Genomic DNA, 15,690 nt, shown 5'->3' on the forward strand with positions numbered 1-15,690 from the left:
CCACAGTAATCATTACAACAGTAATAATAACGTACTACTAATCATTGTTACACCACAGTAATCATTACAACAGTAATAATAACGTACTACTAATCATTGTTACACCACAGTAATCATTACAACAGTAATAATAACGTACTACTAATCATTGTTACACCACAGTAATCATTACAACAGTAATAATAACGTACTACTAATCATTGTTACACCACAGTAATCATTATCATTACAACAGTAATAATAACGTACTACTAATCATTGTTACACCACAGTAATCATTACAACAGTAATAATAACGTACTACTAATCATTGTTACACCACAGTAATCATTACAACAGTAATAATAACGTACTACTAATCATTGTTACACCACATCATTACAACAGTAATAATAACGTACTACTAATCATTGTTGATCATTACAACAGTAATAATAACGTACTACTAATCATTGTTACACCACAGTAATCATTACAACAGTAATAATAACGTACTACTAATCATTGTTACACCACAGTAATCATTACAACAGTAATAATAACGTACTACTAATCATTGTTACACCACAGTAATCATTACAACAGTAATAATAACGTACTACTAATCATTGTTACACCACAGTATCATTACAACAGTAATAATAACGTACTACTAATCATTGTTACACCACAGTAATCATTACAACAGTAATAATAACGTACTACTAATCATTGTTACACCACAGTAATCATTACAACAGTAATAATAACGTACTACTAATCATTGTTACACCACAGTGATCATTACAACAGTAATAATAAGTAATAATAACAGTAATAATAACGTACTACTAATCATTGTTACACCACAGTGATCATTACAACAGTAATAATAACGTACTACTAATCATTGTTACACCACAGTAATCATTACAACAGTAATAATAACGTACTACTAATCATTGTTACACCACAATAATCATTACAACAGTAATAATAACGTATTACTAATCATTGTTACACCACAGTAATCATTACAACAGTAATAATAACGTACTACTAATCATTGTTACACCACAGTAATCATTACAACAGTAATAATAACGTACTACTAATCATTAAGTAATCATTACATTACACAGTAATAATAACGTACTACTAATCATTGTTACACCACAGTAATCATTACAACAGTAATAATAACGTACTACTAATCATTGTTACACCACAGTAATCATTACAACAGTAATAATAACGTACTACTAATCATTGTTACACCACAGTAATCATTACAACAGTAATAATAATAATACTAACATTGTTACTACAGTAATCATTACAACAGTAATAATAACGTACTACATTGTTATCATTACAACAGTAATAATAACGTACTACTAATCATTGTTACACCACAGTAATCATTACAACAGTAATAATAACGTACTACTAATCATTGTTACACCACAGTAATCATTACAACAGTAATAATAACGTACTACTAATCATTGTTACACCACAGTAATCATTACAACAGTAATAATACGTACTACTACATTGTTACTAATCATTGTTACACCACAGTAATCATTACACAACAGTAATAATAACGTACTACTAATCATTGTTACACCACAGTAATCATTACAACAGTAATAATAACGTACTACTAATCATTGTTACACCACAGTAATCATTACAACAGTAATAATAACGTACTACTAATCATTGTTACACCACAGTAATCATTACAACAGTAATAATAACGTACTACTAATCATTGTTACACCACAGTAATCATTACAACAGTAATAATAACGTACTACTAATCATTGTTACACCACAGTAATCATCATTACAACAGTAATAATAACGTACTACTAATCATTGTTACACCACAGTAATCATTACAACAGTAATAATAACGTACTACTTCATAATCATTGTTACACCACAGTAATCATTACAACAGTAATAATAACGTACTACTAATCATTGTTACACCACAGTAATCATTACAACAGTAATAATAACGTACTACTAATCATTGTTACACCACAATAATCATTACAACAGTAATAATAACATACTACTAATCATTGTTACACCACAGTAATCATTACAACAGTAATAATAACGTACTACTAATCATTGTTACACCACAGTAATCATTACAACAGTAATAATAACGTATTACTAATCATTGTTACACGACAGTGATCATTACAACAGTAATAATAACGTACTACTAATCATTGTTACACAGTAATAATAACAGTAATCATTACAACAGTAATAATAATAACGTACTACTAATCATTGTTACACCACAGTAATCATTACAACAGTAATAATAACGTACTACTAATCATTGTTACACCACAGTAATCATTACAACAGTAATAATAACGTACTACTAATCATTGTTACACCACAGTAATCATTACAACAGTAATAATAACGTACTACTAATCATTGTTACACCACAGTAATCATTACAACAGTAATAATAACGTACTACTAATCATTGTTACACCACAGTAACGTACTATCATTACAACAGTAATAATAACGTACTACTAATCATTGTTACACCACAGTGATCATTACAACAGTAATAATAACGTACTACTAATCATTGTTACACCACAGTAATCATTACAACAGTAATAATAACGTACTACTAATCATTGTTACACCACAGTAATCATTACAACAGTAATAATAACGTACTACTAATCATTGTTACACCACAGTAATCATTACAACAGTAATAATAACGTACTACTAATCATTGTTACATCATTGTTACACAGTGATCATTACAACAGTAATAATAACGTACTACTTATTATTGTTACACCACAGTAATCATTACAACAGTAATAATAACGTACTACTAATCATTGTTACACCACAGTAATCATTACAACAGTAATAATAACGTACTACTAATCATTGTTACACCACAGTAATCATTACAACAGTAATAATAACGTACTACTAATCATTGTTACACCACAGTAATCATTACAACAGTAATAATAACGTACTACTAATCATTGTTACACCACAGTGATCATTACAACAGTAATAATAACGTACTACTAATCATTGTTACACCACAGTAATCATTACAACAGTAATAATAACGTACTACTAATCATTGTTACACCACAGTATCATTACAACAGTAATAACATTATAACAGTAATAACAGTAACGTACTACTAATCATTGTTACACCACAGTAATCATTACAACAGTAATAATAACGTATTACTAATCATTGTTACACCACAGTGATCATTACAACAGTAATAATAACGTACTACTAATCATTGTTACACCACAGTAATCATTACAACAGTAATAATAACGTACTACTAATCATTGTTACACCACAGTAATCATTACAACAGTAATAATAACGTACTACTAATCATTGTTACACCACAGTAATCATTACAACAGTAATAACAGTAATCATTACAACAGTAATAATAACGTACTACTAATCATTGTTACACATTACAACAGTAATAATACACTAGTAATCATTACAACAGTAATAATAACGTACTACTAATCATTGTTACACCACAGTAATCATTACAACAGTAATAATAACGTATTACTAATCATTGTTACACCACAGTAATCATTACAACAGTAATAATAACGTACTACTAATCATTGTTACACCACAGTAATCATTACAACAGTAATAATAACGTACTACTAATCATTGTTACACCACAGTAATCATTACAACAGTAATAATAACGTACTACTAATCATTGTTACAGTAATCATACACCATTAGTAATAACAGTAATAATAACGTACTACTAATCATTGTTACACCACAGTGATCATTACAACAGTAATAATAACGTACTACTAATCATTGTTACACCACAGTAATCATTACAACAGTAATAATAACGTACTACTAATCATTGTTACACCACAGTAATCATTACAACAGTAATAATAACGTACTACTAATCATTGTTACACCACAGTAATCATTACAACAGTAATAATAACGTACTACTAATCATTGTTACACCACAGTAATCATTACAACAGTAATAATAACGTACTACTAATCATTGTTACACCACAGTAATCATTACAACAGTAATAATAACGTACTACTAATCATTGTTACACCACAGTAATCATTACAACAGTAATAATAACGTACTACTAATCATTGTTACACCACAGTAATCATTACAACAGTAATAATAACGTACTACTAATCATTGTTACACCACAGTGATCATTATAACAGTAATAATAACATACTACTAATCATTGTTACACCACAGTAATACAACAGTAATAATACGTACTACAACACAACAGTAATAATAACGTACTACTAATCATTGTTACACCACAGTAATCATTACAACAGTAATAATAACGTACTACTAATCATTGTTACACCACAGTAATCATTACAACAGTAATAATAACGTATTACTAATCATTGTTACACCACAGTGATCATTACAACAGTAATAATAACGTACTACTAATCATTGTTACACGACAGTGATCATTACAACAGTAATAATAACGTACTACTAATCATTGTTACACCACAGTAATCATTACAACAGTAATAATAACGTACTACTAATCATTGTTACACCACAGTAATCATTACAACAGTAATAATAACGTACTACTAATCATTGTTACACCACAGTAATCATTACAACAGTAATAATAACGTACTACTAATCATTGTTACACCACAGTAATCATTACAACAGTAATAATAACGTACTACTAATCATTGTTACACCACAGTAATCATTACAACAGTAATAATAACGTACTACTAATCATTGTTACACCACAGTAATCATTACAACAGTAATAATAACGTACTACTAATCATTGTTACACGTATAATCATTACAACAGTAATAATAACGTACTACTAATCATTGTTACAGTGATCATTACAACAGTAATAATTACTAACATTGTTAATAATAACGTACTACTAATCATTGTTACACCACAGTGATCATTACAACAGTAATAATAACATACTACTAATCATTGTTACACCACAGTAATCATTACAACAGTAATAATAACGTACTACTAATCATTGTTACACCACAGTAATCATTACAACAGTAATAATAACGTACTACTAATCATTGTTACACCACAGTAATCATTACAACAGTAATAATAACGTACTACTAATCATTGTTACACCACAGTAATCATTACAACAGTAATAATAACGTACTACTAATCATTGTTACACCACAGTAATCATTACAACAGTAATAATAACGTACTACTAATCATTGTTACACCACAGTAATCATTACAACAGTAATAATAACGTACTACTAATCATTGTTACACGACAGTGATCATTACAACAGTAATAATAACGTACTACTAATTATTGTTACACCACAGTAATCATTACAACAGTAATAATAACGTACTACTAATCATTGTTACACCACAGTAATCATTACAACAGTAATAATAACGTACTACTATTGTTACAACAGTAATCATTACAACAGTATAACGTACTAATCATTGTTACACCACAGTAATCATTACAACAGTAATAATAACGTACTACTAATCATTGTTACACCACAGTAATCATTACAACAGTAATAATAACGTACTACTAATCATTGTTACACAACAGTAACAGTAATCATTACAACAGTAATAATAACGTACTACTAATCATTGTTACACCACAGTAATCATTACAACAGTAATAATAACGTACTACTAATCATTGTTACACCACAGTAATCATTACAACAGTAATAATAACGTACTACTAATCATTGTTACACCACAGTAATCATTACAACAGTAATAATAACGTACTACTAATCATTGTTACACCACAGTGATCATTACAACAGTAATAATAACGTACTACTAATTATTGTTACACCACAGTAATCATTACAACAGTAATAATAACGTACTACTAATCATTGTTACACCACAGTAATCATTACAACAGTAATAATAATAACGTACTACTAATCATTGTTACACCACAGTAATCATTACAACAGTAATAATAACGTACTACTAATCATTGTTACACCACAGTAATCATTACAACAGTAATAATAACGTACTACTAATCATTGTTACACCACAGTAATCATTACAACAGTAATAATAACGTACTACTAATCATTGTTACACCACAGTAATCATTACAACAGTAATAATAACGTACTACTAATCATTGTTACACCACAGTACTATCATTACAACAGTAATAATAACGTACTACTAATCATTGTTACACCACAGTAATCATTACAACAGTAATAATAACGTACTACTAATCATTGTTACACCACAGTCATTACAACAGTAATCATTACAACAGTAATAATAACGTACTACTAATCATTGTTACACCACAGTAATCATTACAACAGTAATAATAACGTACTACTAATCATTGTTACACCACAGTAATCATTACAACAGTAATAATAACGTACTACTAATCATTGTTACACAACAGTAATAATAACGTATTACTAATCATTGTTACACCACAGTAATAATAACGTATTACTAATCATTGTTACACCACAGTAATCATTACAACAGTAATAATAACGTACTACTAATCATTGTTACACACAGTAATCATTACAACAGTAATAATAACGTATACTAATCATTGTTACAACAGTAATCATTAATAACGTATTGTTACACCACTACTAATCATTGTTACACCACAGTAATCATTACAACAGTAATAATAACGTACTACTAATCATTGTTACACCACAGTATCATTACAACAGTAATAATAACGTACTACTAATCATTGTTACACCACAGTAATCATTACAACAGTAATAATAACGTACTACTAATCATTGTTACACCACAGTAATCATTACAACAGTAATAATAACGTACTACTAATCATTGTTACACCACAGTGATCATTACAACAGTAATAATAACGTACTACTAATCATTGTTACACCACAGTGATCATTACAACAGTAATAATAACGTACTACTAATCATTGTTACACCACAGTAATCATTACAACAGTAATAATAACGTACTACTAATCATTGTTACACCACAGTAATCATTACAACAGTAATAATAACGTACTACTAATCATTGTTACACCACAGTAATCATTACAACAGTAATAATAACGTACTACTAATCATTGTTACAGTAATCATTACAACAGTAATAATAACGTATACTAATCATTGTTACACACAGTAATCATTACAGTAATAATAACGTACTACTAATCATTGTTACACAGTAATCACAGTAATAACATTACTAACATTGTTAACAGTAATAACGTACAGTAATAATAATCATTGTTACACCACAGTAATCATTACAACAGTAATAATAACGTATTACTAATCATTGTTACACCACAGTAATCATTACAACAGTAATAATAACGTATACTAATCATTGTTACACCACAGTAATCATTACAACAGTAATAATAACGTACTACTAATCATTGTTACACCACAGTGATCATTACAACAGTAATAATAACGTACTACTAATTATTGTTACACCACAGTAATCATTACAACAGTAATAATAACGTACTACTAATCATTGTTACACCACAGTAATCATTACAACAGTAATAATAACGTACTACTAATCATTGTTACACCACAGTAATCATTACAACAGTAATAATAACGTACTACTACTAATCATTGTTACACCACAGTAATCATTACAACAGTAATAATAACGTACTACTAATCATTGTTACACCACAGTAATCATTACAACAGTAATAATAACGTACTACTAATCATTGTTACACCACAGTAATCATTACAACAGTAATAATAACGTACTACTAATCATTGTTACACCACAGTAATCATTACAACAGTAATAATAACGTACTACTAATCATTGTTATCATTACAACAGTAATAATAACGTACTACTAATCATTGTTACACCACATCATTACAACAGTAATAATAACGTACTACTAATCATTGTTACACCACAGTAATCATTACACAGTAATAATACAACAGTAATAATAACGTAATAATAACGTACTAATCATTGTTACACCACAGTAATCATTCATTGTTACACCACAGTAATAATAACGTATTACTAATCATTGTTACACCACAGTAATCATTACAACAGTAATAATAACGTACTACTAATCATTGTTACACCACAGTGATCATTACAACAGTAATAATAACGTACTACTAATCATTGTTACACCACAGTAATCATTACAACAGTAATAATAACGTACTACTAATCATTGTTACACCACAGTAATCATTACAACAGTAATAATAACGTACTACTAATCATTGTTACACCACAGTAATCATTACAACAGTAATAATAACGTACTACTAATATTGTTACAGTAATCATTACAACAGTAATAATAACGTTACTAATCATTGTTACACCACAGTAATCATTACAACAGTAATAATAACGTACTACTAATCATTGTTACTAATCATTGTTACAGTAATCATTACAACAGTAATAATAACGTACTACTACATTGTTACTAATCATTGTTACACATTGTTACACAGTGATCATTACAACACGTACTACTAATTGTTATCATTACAACAGTAATAATACTACTAATCATTGTTACACCACAGTAATCATTACAACAGTAATAATAACGTACTACTAATTATTTTACACCACAGTAATAATAACGTATTACTAATCATTGTTACACAACAGTAATAATAACGTACTACTAATCATTGTTACACCACAGTGATCATTACAACAGTAATAATAACGTACTACTAATCATTGTTACACCACAGTAATCATTACAACAGTAATAATAACGTACTACTAATCATTGTTACACCACAGTAATCATTACAACAATAATAATAACGTATTACTAATCATTGTTACACCACAGTAATCATTACAACAGTAATAATAACGTACTACTAATCATTGTTACACCACAGTAATCATTACAACAGTAATAATAACGTACTACTAATCATTGTTACACCACAGTAATCATTACAACAGTAATAATAACGTACTACTAATCATTGTTACACCACAGTAATCATTACAACAGTAATAATAACGTACTACTAATCATTGTTACACCACAGTAATCATTATAACAGTAATAATAACGTACTACTAATCATTGTTACACCACAGTAATCATTACAACAGTAATAATAACGTACTACTAATCATTGTTACACCACAGTAATCATTACAACAGTAATAATAACGTACTACTAATCATTGTTACACCACAGTAATCATTACAACAGTAATAATAACGTACTACTAATCATTGTTACACCACAGTAATCATTACAACAGTAATAATAACGTACTACTAATCATTGTTACAACACAGTACTATCATTACAACAGTAATAATAACGTACTACTAATCATTGTTACACCACAGTAATCATTACAACAGTAATAATAACGTACTACTAATCATTGTTACACCACAGTAATCATTACAACAGTAATAATAACGTACTACTAATCATTGTTACACCACAGTAATCATTACAACAGTAATAATAACGTACTACTAATCATTGTTACACCACAGTAATCATTACAACAGTAATAATAACGTACTACTAATCATTGTTACACCACAGTGATCATTACAACAGTAATAATAACGTACTACTAATCATTGTTACACCACAGTAATCATTACAACAGTAATAATAACGTACTACTAATCATTGTTACACCACAGTAATCATTACAACAGTAATAATAACGTACTACTAATCATTGTTACACCACAGTAATCATTACAACAGTAATAATAACGTATTACTAATCATTGTTACACCACAGTAATCATTACAACAGTAATAATAACGTACTACTAATCATTGTTACACCACAGTAATCATTACAACAGTAATAATAACGTACTACTAATCATTGTTACACCACAGTAATCATTACAACAGTAATAATAACGTACTACTAATCATTGTTACACCACAGTAATCATTACAACAGTAATAATAACGTACTACTAATCATTGTTACACCACAGTGATCATTACAACAGTAATAATAACGTACTACTAATCATTGTTACACCACAGTAATCATTACAACAGTAATAATAACGTACTACTAATCATTGTTACACCACAGTAATCATTACAACAGTAATAATAACGTACTACTAATCATTGTTACACCACAGTAATCATTACAACAGTAATAATAACGTACTACTAATCATTGTTACACCACAGTAATCATTACAACAGTAATAATAACGTACTACTAATCATTGTTATCATTACACAGTAATAATAACGTACTACTAATCATTGTTTACACCACATTACAACAGTAATAAGTAATAATAACGTACTACTAATCATTGTTACACCACAGTAATCATTACAACAGTAATAATAACGTTACAACAGTAATAATTACGTACAGTAATAATTGTTACACCACACCACAGTAATCATTACAACAGTAATAATAACGTACTACTAATCATTGTTACACCACAGTAATCATTACAACAGTAATAATAACGTACTACTAATCATTGTTACACCACAGTAATCATTACAACAGTAATAATAACGTACTACTAATCATTGTTACACCACAGTAATCATTACAACAGTAATAATAACGTACTACTAATCATTGTTACACCACAGTAATCATTACAACAGTAATAATAACGTACTACTAATCATTGTTACACCACAGTAATCATTACAACAGTAATAATAACGTACTACTAATCATTGTTACACACAGTAATCATTACAACAGTAATAATAACGTACTACTAATCATTGTTACACCACAATAATCATTACAACAGTAATAATAACATACTACTAATCATTGTTACACCACAGTAATCATTACAACAGTAATAATAACGTACTACTAATCATTGTTACACCACAATCATTACAACAGTAATAATAACGTACTACTAATCATTGTTACACCACAATAATCATTACAACAGTAATAATAACGTACTACTAATCATTGTTACACCACAGTAATCATTACAACAGTAATAATAACGTACTACTAATCATTGTTACACCACAGTAATCATTACAACAGTAATAATAACGTACTACTAATCATTGTTACACCACAGTAATCATTACAACAGTAATAATAACGTACTACTAATCATTGTTACACCACAGTAATCATTACAACAGTAATAATAACGTACTACTAATCATTGTTACACCACAGTAATCATTACAACAGTAATAATAACGTACTACTAATCATTGTTACACCACAGTGATCATTACAACAGTAATAATAACGTATTACTAACATTGTTACACCACAGTAATCATTACAACAGTAATAATAACGTACTACTAATCATTGTTACACCACAGTAATCATTACAACAGTAATAATAACGTACTACTAATCATTGTTACACGTACTACTAACAGTAATCATTACAACAGTAATAATAACGTACTACTAATCATTGTTACACCACAGTAATCATTACAACAGTAATAATAACGTACTACTAATCATTGTTACACCACAGTAATCATTACAACAGTAATAATAACGTACTACTAATCATTGTTACACCACAGTAATCATTACAACAGTAATAATAACGTACTACTAATCATTGTTACACCACAGTAATCATTACAACAGTAATAATAACGTACTACTAATCATTGTTACACCACAGTATCATTACAACGTAATAATAACGTACTACTAATCATTGTTACACCACAGTAATCATTACAACAGTAATAATAACGTACTACTAATCATTGTTACACCACAGTAATCATTACAACAGTAATAATAACGTACTACTAATCATTGTTACACCACAGTAATCATTACAACAGTAATAATAACGTATTACTAATCATTGTTACACCACAGTAATCATTACAACAGTAATAATAACGTACTACTAATCATTGTTACACCACAGTAATCATTACAACAGTAATAATAACGTACTACTAATCATTGTTACACCACAGTAATCATTACAACAGTAATAATAACGTACTACTAATCATTGTTACACCACAGTAATCATTACAACAGTAATAATAACGTACTACTAATCATTGTTACACCACAGTAATCATTACAACACTAATAATAACGTACTACTAATCATTGTTACACCACAATAATCATTACAACAGTAATAATAACATACTACTAATCATTGTTACACACAGTGATCATTACAACAGTAATAATCATTACAACAGTAATAATAACGTACTACTAATCATTGTTACACCACAGTAATCATTACAACAGTAATAATAACGTACTACTAATCATTGTTACACCACAATAATCATTACAACAGTAATAATAACGTACTACTAATCATTGTTACACCACAGTAATCATTACAACAGTAATAATAACGTACTACTAATCATTGTTACACCACAGTAATCATTACAACAGTAATAATAACGTACTACTAATCATTGTTACACCACAGTAATCATTACAACAGTAATAATAACGTACTACTAATCATTGTTACACCACAGTAATCATTACAACAGTAATAATAACGTACTACTAATCATTGTTACACCACAGTAATCATTACAACAGTAATAATAACGTACTACTAATCATTGTAATCATTGTTACACATTGTTACACCACAGTGATCATTACAACAGTACTACTATCATTGTTACACCACAGTAATAATAACGTACTACTAATCATTGTTACACCACAGTAATCATTACAACAGTAATAATAACGTACTACTAATCATTGTTACACCACAGTAATCATTACAACAGTAATAATAACGTACTACTAATCATTGTTACACCACAGTAATCATTACAACAGTAATAATAACGTACTACTAATCATTGTTACACCACACATTACAACAGTAATAATAACGTACTACTAATCATTGTTACACCACAGTATCATTACAACAGTAATAATAACGTACTACTAATCATTGTTACACCACAGATAATCATTACAACAGTAATAATAACAGTAATACTAATCATTGTTACACCACAGTAATCATTACAACAGTAATAATAACGTACTACTAATCATTGTTACACCACAGTAATCATTACAACAGTAATAATAACGTACTACTAATCATTGTTACACCACAGTAATCATTACAACAGTAATAATAACGTACTACTAATCATTGTTACACCACAGTAATCATTACAACAGTAATAATAACGTACTACTAATCATTGTTACACCACAGTAATCATTACAACAGTAATAATAACGTACTACTAATCATTGTTACACCACAGTAATCATTACAACAGTAATAATAACGTACTACTAATCATTGTTACACCACAGTAATCATTACAACAGTAATAATAACGTACTACTAATCATTGTTACACCACAGTAATCATTACAACAGTAATAATAACGTACTACTAATCATTGTTACACCACAGTAATCATTACAACAGTAATAATAACGTACTACTAATCATTGTTACACAGTAATAATAACACAGTAATCATTACAACAGTAATAATAACGTACTACTAATCATTGTTACACCACAGTAATCATTACAACAGTAATACATTACAACAGTAATAATAACGTACTACTAATCATTGTTACACCACAGTAATCATTACAACAGTAATAATAACGTACTACTAATCATTGTTACACCACAGTAATCATTACAACAGTAATAATAACGTACTACTAATCAGTAATGTTACTAATCATTGTTACACAGTAATCATTACAACAGTAATAATAACGTACTACTAATCATTGTTACACCACAGTAATCATTACAACAGTAATAATAACGTACTACTAATCATTGTTACACCACAGTAATCATTACAACAGTAATAATAACGTACTACTAATCATTGTTACACAGTAATCATTACAACAGTAATAATCATTACAACGTAATAATAACGTACTACTAATCATTGTTACACCACAGTAATCATTACAACAGTAATAATAACGTATTACTAATCATTGTTACACCACAGTGATCATTACAACAGTAATAATAACGTACTACTAATTATTGTTACACCACAGTAATCATTACAACAGTAATAATAACGTATTACTAATAATTGTTACACCACAGTAATCATTACAACAGTAATAATACTAGTTACACCACAGTAATAATAACGTACTACTAATCATTGTTACACCACAGTAATCATTACAACAGTAATAATAACGTACTACTAATCATTGTTACACCACAGTAACGTATACTACTAATCATTACAACAGTAATAATAACGTACTACTAATTATTGTTACACCACAGTAATCATTACAACAGTAATAATAACGTATTACTAATCATTGTTACACCACAGTAATCATTACAACAGTAATAATAACGTACTACTAATCATTGTTACACGACAGTGATCATTACAACAGTAATAATAACGTACTACTTATTATTGTTACACGACAGTGATCATTACAACAGTAATAATAACGTACTACTAATTATTGTTACACCACAGTAATCATTACAACAGTAATAATAACGTACTACTAATCATTGTTACACCACAGTAATCATTACAACAGTAATAATAACGTACTACTAATCATTGTTACACCACAGTAATCATTACAACAGTAATAATAACGTACTACTAATCATTGTTACACCACAGTAATCATTACAACAGTACTACTAATCATTGTTACACCACAGTGATCATTACAACAGTAATAATAACGTACTACTAATCATTGTTACACCACAGTGATCATTACAACAGTAATAATAACGTACTACTAATCATTGTTACACCACAGTAATAATAACGTACTACTAATCATTACAACAGTAATAATAACGTATTACTAATCATTGTTACACCACAGTAATCATTACAACAGTAATAATAACGTACTACTAATCATTGTTACACCACAGTAATCATTACAACAGTAATAATAACGTACTACTAATCATTGTTACACGACAGTGATCATTACAACAGTAATAATAACGTACTACTAATCATTGTTACACCACAGTAATCATTACAACAGTAATAATAACGTACTACTAATCATTGTTACACCACAGTAATAACATTACAACAGTAATAATAACGTACTACTAATCATTGTTACACCACAGTAATCATTACAACAGTAATAATAACGTACTACTAATCATTGTTACACCACAGTAATCATTACAACAGTAATAATAACGTACTACTAATCATTGTTACACCACAGTAATCATTACAACAGTAATAATAACGTACTACTAATCATTGTTACACCACAGTAATCATTACAACAGTAATAATAACGTACTACTAATCATTGTTACACCACAGTAATCATTACAACAGTAATAATAACGTACTACTAATCATTGTTACACCACAGTAATCATTACAACAGTAATAATAACGTACTACTAATCATTGTTACACCACAGTAATCATTACAACAGTAATAATAACGTATTACTAATCATTGTTACACCACAGTAATCATTACAACAGTAATAATAACG

This window comes from Tachypleus tridentatus, chromosome 9, assembly GCF_004210375.1.
Source record: "Tachypleus tridentatus isolate NWPU-2018 chromosome 9, ASM421037v1, whole genome shotgun sequence".
In the NCBI taxonomy this organism is placed as follows: domain Eukaryota; kingdom Metazoa; phylum Arthropoda; class Merostomata; order Xiphosura; family Limulidae; genus Tachypleus; species Tachypleus tridentatus.